The sequence below is a fragment of the Mus caroli genome, chromosome 12 (genome assembly GCF_900094665.2).
Source record: "Mus caroli chromosome 12, CAROLI_EIJ_v1.1, whole genome shotgun sequence".
Lineage (NCBI taxonomy): Eukaryota > Metazoa > Chordata > Mammalia > Rodentia > Muridae > Mus > Mus caroli.
In genome coordinates, this window is record NC_034581.1 from 104102531 (window position 1) to 104118636 (window position 16106).

Genomic DNA, 16106 nt, shown 5'->3' on the forward strand with positions numbered 1-16106 from the left:
TCAGTCTTTATAATCTCATCTGCTTTGTACTCTCAGGATGGATGCCCTCAATGGGATTGGCACATTCTCCATTGCTCCTGCGCTCTGTTATCAGCACTTCGGGTTTATAATGTACACACAGCGTGAGTATAGTCAACCTTGTGTTGATTTGGGGTGCTCAGAAATGCTCTCACTGTGTTGATAAAGCCGGCTTATCATTTGAGATGAGCAGCCATTGCCAATGACCAATATGCCATGTGACTTAAGATAGTGTTTAATAGTTTTTTAGTTATTTTCTAGTGAAAAGTATTTTGATAAAGCTTTTCATTTTATAAATATACTGAGTTAATCCCCCATCCAAAAAAAAAATAAAGAAAGAAGAGTAACAAAATCTATACTCAGCATGGCAATATACGTATATTTAAGGACCTCATTGGTCCAGGGAGAAGTATGCTGTGGCCATTAATATTATTAATATTAATATTATTGCAATTAAGTTTAATTTAAGCAGACATAGTAACCTCAGGCAAAGGAGCTAAAATATTTATGTAAATTATATTAAAGATGTGATTCCTAATTATTTCCATAGCAGTAGTGATCAATGCTTAACAACGATGCAGACATTAGTAGAGGAGAGGAGGCTGATGTTGGATCTATGATGACCTCTGGTGCTGTATGAGTCGGGAAATCATGATCACAGGTCTGGGAGTCTGAGGTCCACATTTTACAATATCTAGAATATGCCAATCATCTTAGTTCCAAATGCTAAAACTAATTTATTTCTAAAATTAGATAAAATATCAATAAAAATAAATTTGAAAGTCATTTTCTAATCAAGACATAAATTACATAACAAGAATACTAAAACTACCTACCAAACAATAGCTCTTTCACACTCATCTAGCGTTTCCCCTTCTTTCTCTGTCTCTTTAGAAAACAAAGACACAAACAACAGCAAAACAGACAAACCAAAATAGAGCCAAATCAGCCAACAGAAAAAAGAAAGGAAGATTAAGCACTTGAATCTCATTCATACACAGAGACAAATGCAGACATAGACAACCCATAAAACGCAAAACTCGAAAGTTAAAATTATATTATATGTAAGATTAGATATAATTAAAATTAATATTATATAATATTATTATATTATTATATAATAATATTATATAATATTATATTATATTATATAAGTATATTATCATATTATATTATAGAAGTATAATATAATATATAATACAAAATTAAAAATAGAAGTATATATAAGTATATATGTATGTATATGTGTATGTATGTGTATGTGTATGTATATGTGTATGTATGTGTATGTGTATGTATGTATGTCATACCTGAATAAGATTAAAGAAAATGTCCCGACTCAGCATCAGACTAAACCTTCCAAATATACCACTGAGTTCTTAGTGAGTTGTCCTTTGTTGAACAATGAAATAAAAGATTGTGTGTATATTAGAGCCCCTTCACACCCTGTTTTCTTTTGTACCCTCAGAACAGATGCCTTCCTCACTGGTCACCAGGTTCACGGTCCCTCATATGTGTCCGGTGCATAGTCACCAAAGTGAGTCGAAGTTCTTGCTTTTGAATTCTTTCCTCTGTTTTTATAAAGACATTTCCTAGAACTTAAAGACCATTGGTCTGGGGAGAAGTATGCTGTGGCCCTGAAATGCTTGGTGGACTAATTAATATTATTGAAATTAAGTTTAATTTCAGCAGACATAGTAACTTTAGGCAAAGGAGCTAAAATATTTATGTAAATTATAATTAAAGATGTTTTTAATGATTAATAATAATCAGCTAATAAACAATAATAATGAAAGTTTATCGGGGAAACCAGAGGCAGAGGTTGGATCAGTGGTGACATCTTGTTGGAGGTGAACAGTGGAGCAGGAGAACAGGTCCAGAAGTCTGAGTCCCATCCCTTACAGGCATCTCGTGTGATTTCCTCTGAGGTGTGCTCCAGCGCCCATGTTACCTTTCCGATTGTGAAAGTGTGAAAGAATCTCTATGCAAATGTGTACATTAAAACCAAGCCGGTCAGCATTGGTGAGCATGAGAATCTTGCCAACTGAGACACAATAATAAGCCAGGAAACCATGTGCCTTTAGAAATAAATAAGTACAAATTACAATAACAATAACAATAAACAATAACAAGAGAAATTAATGTCTTAATGATACTACTAGCTAAGGACGATGCAGTTACCAAAAATAATGGCAAGTCCTTGCCTTGTTCAGGGCTTAAGCATTTATGATTGCTTTGTCAAGTAAATGAACCGAGGAGAATTTTGTTCCTGCCCAAGTGACTAATAAAATAGAAGGGGGAATGAGAGAATAATTGGCTATAATACGAGTCTTTTTCTTGGTACTGTCAGCATAGACACTTTCGTCATGATATTCACATTCTGATTCCCCAGAACACAGAGACTCATGTTACTATGGTCAAATCCCCTGACTTAATTTGGGAGGTTTTAAAAGCTTAAAGTATCACGCAGAATCTATTAAAACCAACTACACTGATTAGATATAAGCATGGCCTTCCACCACTAAGCTCATTAACGCTTGCACAATTGAGAACCACAAAGAAAAGCAAAGAGATCTCATCTAAGTAGGAAAAGACCCTTTGCATGACTTAAGCATCTTGTTCCTAACTCTTTTTGATTCATTGTCACCTAAATGTCATTAGGAAAATTTCAGATTTATTAATTAACAATGCAGAAATCAATGGAACTAGACCTATCTTGGGTCAAGGATGACCACTGTGTCTACAGTTCTGTATATCTGAAGTCCACCCTGACCCTTAGACATGGTTCTCCACACAGATGTGAGAACAGTAGCAGCATTATATCCTATCCCGTAATATTAATGGACTCCCAAGCATAAAATATAGATAAGAAAGAATTCTTCTATTAAAAGAACAAAATAAGATTGAAGGTAATTCCTACTATATTTTGGAAGTGTTAGTTTTTTTTTCTTAGTATTTACAATATATTCCTCTTATCCCTTGACAAGGCTTATAGTCTTAGTGATCAATATTATTATTATTATTATTATTCTGTCCTATTCTGTCTCTGAAGAGAAAGTAAACGTGAGTAAACAATTTGTAGGTAAGTTGACTGGTGTACCCCAGCTCAGTTTATTCTTGTCTGTTCTGTGCCTTCCAGAAAGGCCAACTTCAGATCAATGGGTGGATCGGATTGTACCTCGGCCTAAGCTCCAGGGTTGATTGTGCTGTTACAGTCACAGCTACAACCGTGAGTAATAATTACAGTCTCACTTTCTGAATGTGATATTCCATGCAGATATTTGATCTGTTTATAGTGTCCAGAAAAAAGCTTTTTGCCACCAACCTAGCTAGCATTACCTATAATTTGTACACACACAAAAAAATACCAGATGTCTTGGACTCAAAAGTCAAAGGGAACTTGTGTCCCCTTGATAGTTCTTCATCGCGTTGGTGACAGGATACAAGCATTGTGTTATTGATTTCAGTCTATATGGGCTTCGCTTTTATAGTTACAATTTCATATATTAAAATTAGAAAAAGAATCAATGAGCAAGTTACATTTCAACAGTTAAGCATGATTCAATTATGTAAATGTCACAGAGGAAAACAACCTATCAACCTAAACTAAAAATATTGAAACCAATTCAGGGTAACTTGGGGAAAAGGGCCATTTATCTTTCAGTGGTCGAGCCCTTGTCTTGGATCTGGGAAACCCTGGGTTCTAGCCTCAGGAACATAAAATCAAAGAAATAAAAAAGATAATATCTAGGAATGTTAGGTTTTTTTTGGCCAGTGATCAAAAAAGGTAGTACATGATGTACTAATTATTAATATGAATATATGAATGATTAATCAATCATAATCATAATCAGCACACATACAGTATATATTTTGGTTTGGGAACCTAGTATACCTCTGAGCAATAGAGAAAATTGAGGCAAGTCCACTGAGAGCACTGTATCAGATTTTCAAACCTCCTTTTCCCTTTGTTCCCATACTTACCGATGTGCCGAAGATGGTGGTGTCTGCCTCTGTGTTTGTCTCATTGAGACCAGTTAGATTAGTAATGTCTCATTTGCCTGAATAGGCAATTTCTAAAACTATTCCCTCTTACCTTGGAACACTCAGTCCTAACTGAGATGTCTCCATCAAATCCCTTCCTTCAGGGCTCAGGGAACCCAGTAGAAGAGGAGGTGGAGTGTGAGAGTCAATTGGAATGGAAGACATTGAGGAAACAAGGCCTTCAAGACACAAGAGGACCAATGAGCTCACAGAGACTGAGGCAGCACCCTCAAGACCTGCACAGGTCTAAGCTTGGTGGGGTTTCAGCACTGAGAGGGCAACTGGACATAATTCTATATCGATAACCCAGGAGCTTTCTCCAGTTGATAAACTCTTTCAAAGGAAAAACTTGTTTTCTACCATGGAGTGACACTGGATATAGAAACTGCCCATAACAGCAGACTCCATGGCTCAGACTTCCAACACAATATGAACTCAGTTGCATTTTTGCAAGGTTTTTTGACTCATAGTGCTTTGTCTGGGCTTTTTCACCCTACAGAGAATTTCTGTATATATTATCGTTTCTGATTGTAGTGTTTTGAATTTTCACCGGGTCTAAGTATCTGTGTCTCAGTGTCGAGATGTGTTTCTCATGATTTTTCTTTGCTTCTTTTTTTCCCATTCTTCTTTGTGTGTGCTCCCTGGTTTGTGTTTTAGTCTCTGGGAACTCTGAGGGTCTGGTGGTTCTTCCTATGGGGTTGAAAAAAACCCCTTCAGCTCCTTCAGCCTTTCACCGAGTCCTCCATTATTGTGGTCCCCATGCTCAGTCCACTGGTTGGATGCGAGCCTCCCCCTTTGTATTTGTCAGGCTCTGGCAGAGCCTTTAAGGAGATTGCTGTATTAGGCTCTTGTCAGCTTTGTTTTTTTTTTTTTTTATTCTGTCTTTTCTATACTCTTTATTTTAGATGACTGTGTTTATTCTAATGTATGAATGAATAAATGGGTGTGTGTTTGGGTGGGTGGGGAATTGGGGAGGGAGGGAGGGGGTGGGGGAGAGGAAACTGTAACACAAATACATTGTATAAAAGTACATTTTAATAAATGTATTTCTTCTCTGACTAAAAAAAAGTGTGAAGTACAATTATTGAAAGTGAGTAGAAGGATCAATGGGAAATATAAATGAACCCATGGGTGAGTGGGTTGTGGTATCACCCTGAGATCTAAGATATCGAGAACAGAGAAGTCTGTGTGGGGTGGGGATGGATTTGACTGACCATATTGTATGCATGTGTGAATATTTCATAACCCTTTCAAAGAGAAGTAGCACTAATGATTTTACTATCCAAATCAAACAAGGACATAGTTTAGCTAAGAAAAGTTCATGGTGCATATGATTGTTTCCTACTGCATGGGGATGAAGCTTCGTCAGTGATACAGCACATGGCTCTGTATCCAAAGCACCGGATCCCATCCATCCCCAATACTGAAAAAGAAATTTGTCATTGGTCAAAGTATAGCTTCTTTTTAATGACCATATCAATATCAATAAAACATATTAAATAAAATTGAACAAAAAGTAGCCATGGTGTATATAGAATTGATATACAATTTCACATTGGTCAGTCCACATTTCACACCTTATGAGTTATGAGATACCTCTTTTTGCAACATATGAGGCCTAGATAGGAAAAACTAGCCTAGGTTCATTCCTGTTTAAAGTGTAGTTGTCTGTAGACTTTGGATTATTCACAGGGAGCTAGTGAGTTAATTGATAAACAAGGCTGGATAACCAGAAGTGAATTTACCAGAACTCCGGATCAATAGAGCTGCTGGTGTGAGTCACAGGTGGTCTGGAACACTGAAGCCCTCAGATAAAAACAATTATTCCTTTCGCCCACTCCAGAATGGATGTGATAGATAGATTTGGCATTTTGTAAGGATCTCGCCTCAGTTTGCTTTTCACAGGTTTTGATTATTTTTGCAGTCAGGAAATCAATAAGAGAATGTACGTTGTCGGACACATTAAAGAGGTACGTTTTTTTATTGTGAGTCATTTTAAGATATAAAGAACCCATGTACAATTATAAGTCAGTAAAGATAAGGGAACATAATATCATCTAATGATAATAAAATGAGAAAGAACACTAATTCCTAACATTACTAATGCTAATAAATAGTGATAATTAGTTAAGGGATAAATGTTCAGAAATGTTTCTTGTGGTTACCAGTCATGACTGGTACTCTTTCATTTTGTTAGTGGAAGTTCAAGGCTGTCTTGTTATTCTTAATAGACTTTGAAATATATATTAAGCTTAATCAGATACATCCAAGTGACCCAAGGATACCAGGGGCAATGATAGAAATGTCTCAAGTGTTTAAGTGTTTGCTCCAGTGTGTGGTAAGGTTGAGGCCATTACACTGGGCTCTATGAGTTCCTCCCAATGTACACAGTAAGAAAGGACCGTGTCTGTGCCCATTCTTAATGTAGCAGTAAGGACAGGTCACATGAATGTGCACACAAACTAGACAAATTACAAAAGTTCTTATGGACAAATACATCATGTATATTGTTGTATTGTTATTAGAGATTTATCAACCAATTACTTTACAAGCTAGATGAGAATAACTAGAAACATACCCAACCCATTGCTGCTGATGTTGGCATATTAACTGCACAATGTTTACACTGTATGAAGCTGTCAGGTCTGGTAAAGACATGATACAATGCAACTTTTCTCCTTGAAGGCTCTTACCTATGGATGCTACGGAAGCCATAGGACATTTTCCTTAAATGGTTTTTATGCAGCTATATTCCTGTAATGTAAGTAGATAAATGTGACTGCTACAGTAGACATAAAAATACAAATAAATGTGTCAAGCCTTTAACATATGGGGCAATATTTAGAAAATATGTACAAAAAGACATTACTTCAAATAACTTCATGAATGAACAACGACTGTGCCTTAATCTTCTTTTAACTATGTTTTGCTATTTACATCCTAGGCTGAACATTTGACCTGGAGCTTTCTGTGTCCTGCAGGTTTCTGGCCCCCACCATTGCTCCTAAAGGTATGACCATGTTGTCCCATGTAAAAGAGTTCTTGGTTTAAAAGTTTACTTGTTCTTGCATTTAAAATGAGCCAGCCAGGGTCCCAGGGATAAATAGGGTTTGTAGGAAATTACTGTATTCTCTTGTGGTGGTCACAATGAAGATAATTGATGGGAGGGGGTCTTTCCATTAGAGACTAATTCTAAAGACAAATGGCAGGGGTGTAAAGCTCTTGAGATTAATTCATTCACGATTAGTAAAGCAATGATCAAATCAATGAAAACGTTAGATGAGAATGAAGATAGGCCAGCAATCATGTCTCAGTGGCACATGGCACCTTCTTTATCTATACTGTAGTTCTGGAAGACTGAGGCTTAGACAGAACTCCCTCAATTCTTGTCCTGTTATTGATTCTGTGGGGGCAAGGATAGGATTATACAATGGTCTTGTTTTTATTACGTTTACTTATTTGTCTTGGAAGGGCTGTGGCAGTTTGCGTCCCAGCATATGCTTGGGGGTTCAGAGGACAGCCCCTTGGGGCCTATCCTCTCTCCTTCTAGCATCTGGGTGCCAGAGATTGGACTAAGGTCATCCAGGACCCTGTTATATAGACCGATAAACAGGAAGTAAAGAAACTAAAGTATTGCCCTACCATGAATCTATGAAACGTTAATGTAAACTATGAAAACCGATGTGTGTTAAGAACAATAACGCTCCATGCTGGGAGCTTTGTCAGAACCACAAATGCAGACACACAGAGGGATGATCAATACATTTTTAATTGATATCTGAATGAATTTCTGATTGAAGTGTTGGAAAGAAGGCTGTTTTGGGGAGGGTCTTTCTCACTTTCTCTGTCTTTTCTTTGAGGATGGATGCTTTCTGGCTTTACAGCTTCGGGAGCACCCTGCCATGCTGTTTGCTTCATTGGTTGGGGCCACAGAGGCCAAGGTGAGTAAAAATTACTGTTCATGTCCTTGTAAAACTTTCTAAAATCATTTATTAAATTATCATAAGTGTAACATAGCCTCCACAAGGCCAATTGGGAAAAATGATGAATATGGAATTACCCTGAAATGTTACATTTATAAATTCATTGATGGTAATCAGATAACATCATATGAGTATCATAGCTGATCCTAAAGGCATGAAGAATATTCATCACTCTTAGGTTTCATGAATCATTGTTTTTAAAATTAGATCCATTGAATGAATTACTTGTTTAATAAACACATGTAAATGAGTGTAAATCAGGGGTCCCAATCAGGACCAATGTGGGCAGTACAGGGCTAAGGAGATATGAAGCATGTTATATGTCTGACACGCGGACGCCCATTTATATACATTAAAGTGTGAATTTTACTCCAAAACATACATAATCCAAGTGTCTTCTTTCTTTAAGAAAGGCACAAAACCAGTTGAGCTGGTTTTCCTTACAGACAATTCAGTTGTTCTCTACCTCACATGTTATGTGCATGACAGGGAAGTGAGAGGCAGCTTGTTAGCTTAGTGAAGTCTTCCTATCATTTTGTATTAATTGTTTAGTCTAGGTAGCATGATGCCTAGTCAAAGATGAATCTAAGACAACAAGTAAAGACATTGAGGTTCCTTGCCTCTAAGTTTCTAACCACTGTGGTGGTTGTATTGTTATTAATGAATTAGTAAACCGAATAGTGATCACGTGAAGGGGGAGGCATGACACAGACCCCTTCGACTCAGTAAAGATGAGTAGTTCATGTGTGGGGCTGTAACATGTGTACATGATCATGTAGACAGCCTTCAGGAAAATATAAGGACTTTATTCTCACTTTTTTGTTCATGAATAAAAAATTCTTTTTAAAAGAATAATATTTAAAATTTATCCTTTGAAAACATTGTACATGTATATAATATATCTAGTTCATATCTACCTCCAACACCCTCTCTCTAGTTTTCCCTCTGCTCTTTCAACACAACTTATTCCCAACTTCATGTCTTTTCTTTTAAAAAGGTGCCCTTTTAAAAAGTATAACTCATTTAATCTAATTAGTGTTGTGTGTCTGTGCATGGGCTTGGGGGCATTCACTGAGGCATGGACTGCCTACCAGTGATTATATATTCCTCTCACACACACACCCCCCACCAGACTTCTTTAGCAGAAAATAGCTGCTGTTGAATAAATAAACCCATGAATAAAAAAGAAGATGCAAAGCATGGTACTATGTGTTGTATCAATGCATAGTAAGAAAAATAATACTGATTTGAATGGATGGCCAATAGTTCTTTTGTTGTTCTTTAGCTGAGGACAATAATGAAAGTTACCAGTCTCAGTTAATGATTTGTCAGGCTTATTTATCATGTTGGTAGGAAGATGAATATATTGCATGTTAATGGATACCTACATGTTTATGTTAGCAAATTCCTGAAAACAAAAAACACAAAACCTGTTCTTTTCTTTTTCTTCTCTACTTCGCCCTCATCACAATGGATGTACCTATTGCTGTGCCATCGGGTGAGACTAGAGCATATGGCAGACTCCTGTGAGTAACTAAGATCTTGTTTTGGTTTGGGGTACTCATTCTCACACCTTCCTGGTACTTTTCATATGTATTAAATAGGAAGAGTTCTATTGCCAGAGAGCAGTAGAAGAATTTGAGATGTTGTGATGCCTGATAAAGGGCAGAGCTGGGTTCACTCACTGAGTATAGAATACAAGGGATTTGCATGTCTTGGACTTGGGATTTCTGAATCTTGTATTTATTTCAGTAGAATTGATGAACAAATTTGTTCATTGACAGTGCAATAGTAAATGGGGAAAGGGACTCTTTACTATGGATCAATAATGACTGTTGGTTGAGTACGAATTGTAACAATGAGTTCCATGTAGAAGAGAATCATGGCAATTTTCTGTCTTTTAGGTAGACAAGTTATCCCCAGGTTGACTTCATCTTTCTGCTTTGTACTTCTCAGGGTGACCCTCATACTGCTGTGAAAAGCTACAAGCTCCTATGTGTTTGAGAGTGGGACTGTTGCAAGGAACAGAGGCAATGCTGTGCTGTGTGGTTCTGTTGAAGACATCCAATGACTGCTGTAGGTAAGTACCAACTGCAATCAAAGAATACCAACAGTGGCCAATGATTATATAGATATGAGGCATTGTATTGATGAATTGATTGGGTTGATTAATTGGTTTCATAACAAAAATGACTGAGAACAATGGTGCATTCAATGACATATGCGAGCCTGTAGGTAAATTTTACAGATAGCTATAGATCTATCCCTCCCTTGAGGCTTATGGCTCATTGGCGATTGCTCGTAGGTTAATGCTATTAAAGAAGTGAAAAATGAATTAGTAAGCAACTGTAGACATCCCAATGTCTTGATCCAGTGATTACAATTGGTGGTCTATCAGAGGTCAAACAGGATGTCTGACTAGGTATGTTTAGATCTGTGGGGTTTTTAGAAACAAGAAGTGCTGTATATGTGCTGGGATCATTTGCAAATGATCTAGTATATAAAAATCTTATTCTTTTAGTTTTGGTGGAGTTCTTTGTTTTTCTCATTTATTGATATATGTTAATAGAATATACAATCTAAACATAAGTGGCCCAATGTCATGAATGAAATCAAATCTTTCCACCATGAACCCCATAAACCCCCAAAACAAACCTTTTCTATTTCCTTTATCTGAAATGAACCTATTGACAGATACCAGGGAGCGTTCAGTAGATTTGTTTGGGGCCTCGGTAGCTTGTTCCTGAGTGCTAATGTGTCATAAGCAAATCAATAAACACAAGCGCTGTGAATGAGGATGGATGAGCCAACTAAAGTGCGGCCTCGTTAAGAGCTTGTTTACTGGAGCTGGGTTTGTTATTTTGTATCTCTACCACCGCTGTCTGTGGATAAAAATAGAAGCCTGTGACCCACGTCACAGCCAGCGTATACCCAGATGCTTGAGGGCTCTGTGTCTCTGTCCAAGGGACTTGGGACTTCATATGCTTTTGACCTTTAGCGAGATAGAAAAAGGTACATAAATATCCACATTTGAAAAAAAAATAAAGGAAATTGTCCTAGCTATGTACCAAGTGTGAGTACATTTAATACCATGTATTACAAACTAATAATTGTGCAAGAAGAGTCGGAGTTCAAAAGAAATCAAGGTTCCTCGGTTGTTTATATAGCTGTACATTGTTTTAAATTGCTCCATTTGTTCCATGTTTCTGCGTTAGCAGATCTGTGGCCCAGATATTCCAAGTTTATAATAGATACAACCTAAGCACATTATGATGCATGGAGACAAGCAAATTAAGCAGTGATAGCCAATGGGATGCTTCTGTTCTGCTTCTTACATCTATTCAATCGGCCCTGGAGGTGATGTGATAGAAATTGTCCCAGTCAGTTCCAAGGATGACACAAACCATTGCATGACGTGTTGAGTGTTTGGTGAAGGTGTCCACTAAGTTGTTAGTCATGGTCACTGATGGAATCAGTAATATGTCATGGCTAAATGTCCTTATCCTGGGTCAGTTATGAATTTCAAGCTGTTGGTTGTATTATACAAAAAGAAGACATTAAATAATTATTTGTAGGAGAAAAGTTTTATTTTTATAACATCTTGAAACCTTTTTCTTTCTATACTGTGGACGATGATTCTATCTTGGATGAGACTGGGGAGCAGCCAACACTCTTTTTCCATGTAAGTTTTCACATACACTCACCAACTGTCTGCATATAGAGCCACTGTCCAGAAACCAAGTCTGTCTAAACACCAGATGGCATTTGTGACCCATTAGCATTTCTCATCCCACCAATGCTTGCCTTTCCCACTCACTTCCCCCTTTATTTGCATGTCTTGAGTGCATGAATGTTTGTGCTTGTGTGTCAAAATTTGACATGTCCTCTAAATATTCTATAATAGATAAATGTGTTTAATACATCAGATACTAGAGAAGATAAATACTTCTGTTGTGGAGCAAGAGTTCAGAGAGGAACAAACTGGTCAGTGTCAGAGAACTGATGCTGCGTCCTGCTATCAATAGGGAGAACACACAGAGTACATAGGGAAGGGCAAGGGACTCAACTGTGTTTATGGCCAAGGTTTCTATGACCTTCTAGCAAGCACGGATTTGCATGTTTGTCTCTGTGGGGATGAATACACAGATTTTGATAATATCTGAGGCTCATCCTTTCAGTCTCTATTGCATCATCAGTTTGATTTTGTTATTAATAATTAGCATATGAACGATGAACGAAATGAGACACTGTATAAAATGAAGGTCACCAGGTTTGGGAAAGCGTGGCAGTCCACAGTGAGGGGAGGGTTAGTATTAATGTGTTTTAGGCGCCGGACACCCACTAGGCATGCAGTGAAGTGGGAGAGGCTGCCTTTTGGGGTATGGGTAAGTGGTTTTAGAAATGACATGGAATAGTCAGGATTTTTACTTTGCGTCCATGAAAATTTCAAGTATTTGAATTCTCAAGAAAAAACAACACAACAAACTAAAACAATCAAAAAACAAACCCAAATAACCATATCACAAAGTAATAAATACTAAAATGACTAGCAAAGTTACATTTGAAAGGCATGTGTTAATTGATTGACTCTCAATAGGGAGTGTTTTTTGTTTGTTTACTTGTTTGTTTTGATTGTTGTTGTTCCTTTCAGAGAGGTTCTCACTGTGTAGGTCTTATAGGCCTGGCACTAACTCAGTATGCAGATGAAGCTGGTCTTGACCTCATAGAGATCTACCTCCCTCTGCCTCCTAGGTGCCGTACCCTTGGTGTCTCTCCATATTTCATTCACATCATTTTACATGTGCTTCAGAATAAATGCACCAAACTTACTAAAGTAGGGCCCTGAAATCAACGTGCTGCAAAGACAGAGATGGAAATCAGTGATAAATAAGGCAATTTTTTCCCCCGTATTTAGTGGCAGGTCTTTATTATTGTTTACCAGTTGGGAAAGTAACAGATAAATGTAGAAGAGGGAGAGGAAGGAATGAAATCCTGACCCAGAATGATGACGGTGCCTGAGTATCTGTACCATGAGTAATGAATAATTCATGTCAGAAAATCTGGTTTAGTTCAGACAGAGATTGTTGTATTAGCTTTGCTGGGACTAATCCTGTGGAGACGTCAGCTATCCCAAATGTCGTGTGCTTTGGGGTTTGGTGCTTCATGAATTTTGATTGTTATTACAAGAAAAATCAGTGGCCAAATTTACACTTTGATTACATAAAAAAAAAACAGGATGAAGGAATAGTAAGAAATATTATTAATATAATTTGCAAATACTGAAGACCCTGTGTCAGTGATTCTGGGGAGTTTTCTTCTTGCCCAGAGATGCAAAGACATGTGGTCATCCTCGCCAGTGCTGTTGTTCTGAGTCAGTCATTTGGACCCTGGCGGTACTGGTCTTACTTGTTGCAGGAGTCACAATACTGAGGCTTTACACATTAATTCTTTTCTTGCTATGGCTTGGTATTAAATCCCAGATTGTTCTCTTGCTTAAGAGAAAAATAGACGAGTTATAAAACGTTAATAAATGTGTGCATTGGAGGATGGAGACAGGAGAATCCCCTAGTGCTTTGCTTCATCATCTCAGGTGCCTTGGTTTCAGAGCTTTGTGGCTTCTTCTTTGGCGCGGGCTTAGTGGACGCCATATTCTTAGCACAAGTGTAGAGGTCGGGTAGCCAACACTCTCTGTCTAGTTTGTGTGGTTTGTCTCCTGGTTTTCACTACAGGTTTGCACAGTCTCACACAGAGCTGAGAACTACAGTTTGTCATGATGTGATACCAATGTGAACTGAAGACTTCTTGTCTTGTCTCGGGTGACTTAGGTTATCAATGACCAAGTGTCTATCAGGTTGCTAATTATGGCCAACTGAATACCAATGGTACAAATAGGCACTGCATGAACATTGTCGTAAATAATAAAAATATGGAAACCATCATGAATTAATGCAATGGTAGGTCAATGTTAGGAAGAGGGTCCATTAACAGATTAGCAATAATAGCTTTAATAATAATAATACCCCCTACTTTGGGAATGGAATGGGTCATAGGCTTATAATTTTAATTAATTATTCAATATGAAAAGTAGAAATGTTATAGAAAAGAGGCCTCGATCCTTAACCATTGGTGATGAATGTTGCATACAAGGCATAGGCAATGCGCTTTGTGCCCAGTTTTCTGTAATTCATTCCATGAGATGGAAAGTATTTGTTTTTAATTTACGTGTTCATTTATTTCTGTCCTGTTAGTTTGAAAGCATTGATTCCTGCAGAGAAATAACTTTGGTACTTTAAAGTGTTCTTTGGCTAGAGAGGAGGCAGACAGTATAATTAATAGCTAATAATCAATGTCTGGGTCAAGGAAAAAAAAAAGCAACAAAGGGCCTCCAAATAATGACTTCTTTCACGGCCCACCAAAGGAAGGAGGAGAAGCAAAACTAAAATAGATTAGGCCATGTTTTAATGAGCTGCTCTGCTTTGGTGTCCTGGGCCCGGATGCCCTGAGCCAGGGGATGAATCTTTCCAGGAGCTTGAGTTCCATGGTTACGTGCATGTGTCAGAGGCACGAAATGCTTCATCATAATAACCACTGTGATGGTTTCGACTTTTGAAAAGCATTAAAGTTACTGAAACGTGCCTGCAGTAAACATTAGACTTAAGTTATATATTGCACTGAGCCCTTTGTATGAACCCCTGAGCTTGATTTATACAATACATCTGGACTCTCTGGAAGCAATTATATAGGAACATCCTAGAGGATTGTTCAAGAGTCTACTTTTCATTACATTTATATATGTTTTTTTATAAGATATGAAATAATCAAGAAAGTAATGTGCAGTATAGAAAGAAAGGCTATTCGACTTGTCCCCTTACTAAGTATACCACATTCAAGCACCGAACTGTGACTCAGTACCCAAGGATCCAACTTTACCACCTGTGCCTCCCTCTTTCCCACCTCCCCTGTCCCTGGGAAGCACCAGCCAACTCTCACCTTGCCTGGGATTAGTTTCAATGCGAATGCACTCAATGCACCTTCTATGCCCGAATTATTCCTCTTAATTCTATTCATTCCGTCTACAATGCCATTTTTTAAGTAGTTTATATCTAAATAAGATCTGAGGAAGGCTTAGTACTTTAGTAGTGTGACCATGCTCAAGTGGTTAGATTCACATTCACACACATATGGCTGACTAATTTTAGACTGCAAATGGAGCCATAAAGTTGAGAGAGACACAAGGTTCATCCCGGAGTGAGGAGGGTGTTCCTCATGAACAAAATACATTGTGGAAATATATGAAATTCCCTCAGAATATATCTAAAATTTTTAATCCATAATAATATAGAAACTGAAGAAAAAAATACTTATCAGAAAGAGAAGCAATAATTTGATTTAGAATGCAAAGTAGCCTCTGGGTCTCTTTGGAAGCCAGTGAGGTTGGACGTGTCCAGCATCGTCCTGAGCTTATGAATCATGTTTATTGATATATTTTAATTAATAGCTTAGAGAAAAAATAGAAATGCTGTAATTAAAAAGGCAAACATGAACCAGTGGTGGTGGCTGATATCAATTTGAATAAAATATGCCTGGACTCTGGAATCAAATGCAAAAGAAATACAGGCCATCCCCTCATGAGATAGTGTACTCATGAAAGAGTTGGCAACATCCAAGGATCTTGGTCCTGGCTTTTGGTCAAAGTTAGATGAATGAGCACATCAGTCATTCGATTAATGAAATATTGTCTAACTACAAAAATAAATGAACAGTAACATTATGATGTGTGAGGAAACATACATGGTCTGACCAGGTCTGACTCTGTGACTCCCCCATTTTGTGGCTAAAGATGGTATAGACATCATATGGTAAACACTAGTGTTCTCCGTATATGGAAAATTTTAAATTCTCTTTTCTGTAAGTTAATGTGGTTCTCAACCTGTGGGTTGCAACCCCTTTGAGGAGGGATCAAATGACCTTCATACAGGGGATGCATATCAGATTCTTTTTTGTTTGTTTTTTTGTTTTGCTTTTTTTCGAGACAGGGTTTCTCTGTGTAGCCCTGACTGT

At 37.5% G+C, this 16106-nt stretch overlaps 2 long non-coding RNA genes and 1 other non-coding gene across 24 annotated transcripts in view; all 3 read left to right on the forward strand.

Moving 5' to 3' along the window:
• Window positions 1-4247, forward strand: part of LOC110306980 — a 63414-nt gene extending 59167 nt beyond the window's left edge. For 18 of the 21 annotated variants that reach the window (XR_003838371.1, XR_003838373.1, XR_003838369.1 and 15 more), the window contains 4 exons: window positions 37-122; window positions 1487-1555; window positions 3158-3247; window positions 4167-4247. This is a non-coding gene — a long non-coding RNA (uncharacterized LOC110306980). The remainder of the gene's footprint in view (window positions 1-36; window positions 123-1486; window positions 1556-3157; window positions 3248-4166) is intronic. The other 3 variants (XR_002379340.2, XR_003838382.1, XR_002379341.2) reach the window with 3 other exon arrangements.
• LOC115032822 lies at window positions 628-700 on the forward strand. The gene has a single exon (XR_003838485.1). It is a non-coding gene; the product is annotated as a small nucleolar RNA SNORD113/SNORD114 family (small nucleolar RNA).
• Window positions 4248-5115: 868 nt separating the features above from the next.
• LOC115032803 lies at window positions 5116-16103 on the forward strand. 2 transcript variants are annotated; one of them, XR_003838444.1, is made up of 4 exons: window positions 5116-7072; window positions 7923-8003; window positions 9554-9571; window positions 10002-16103. It is a non-coding gene; the product is annotated as an uncharacterized LOC115032803 (long non-coding RNA). The 2 variants fall into 2 exon arrangements; XR_003838443.1 differs by having other exon boundaries at window positions 5116-8003.
• Window positions 16104-16106: the final 3 nt, after the last annotated feature.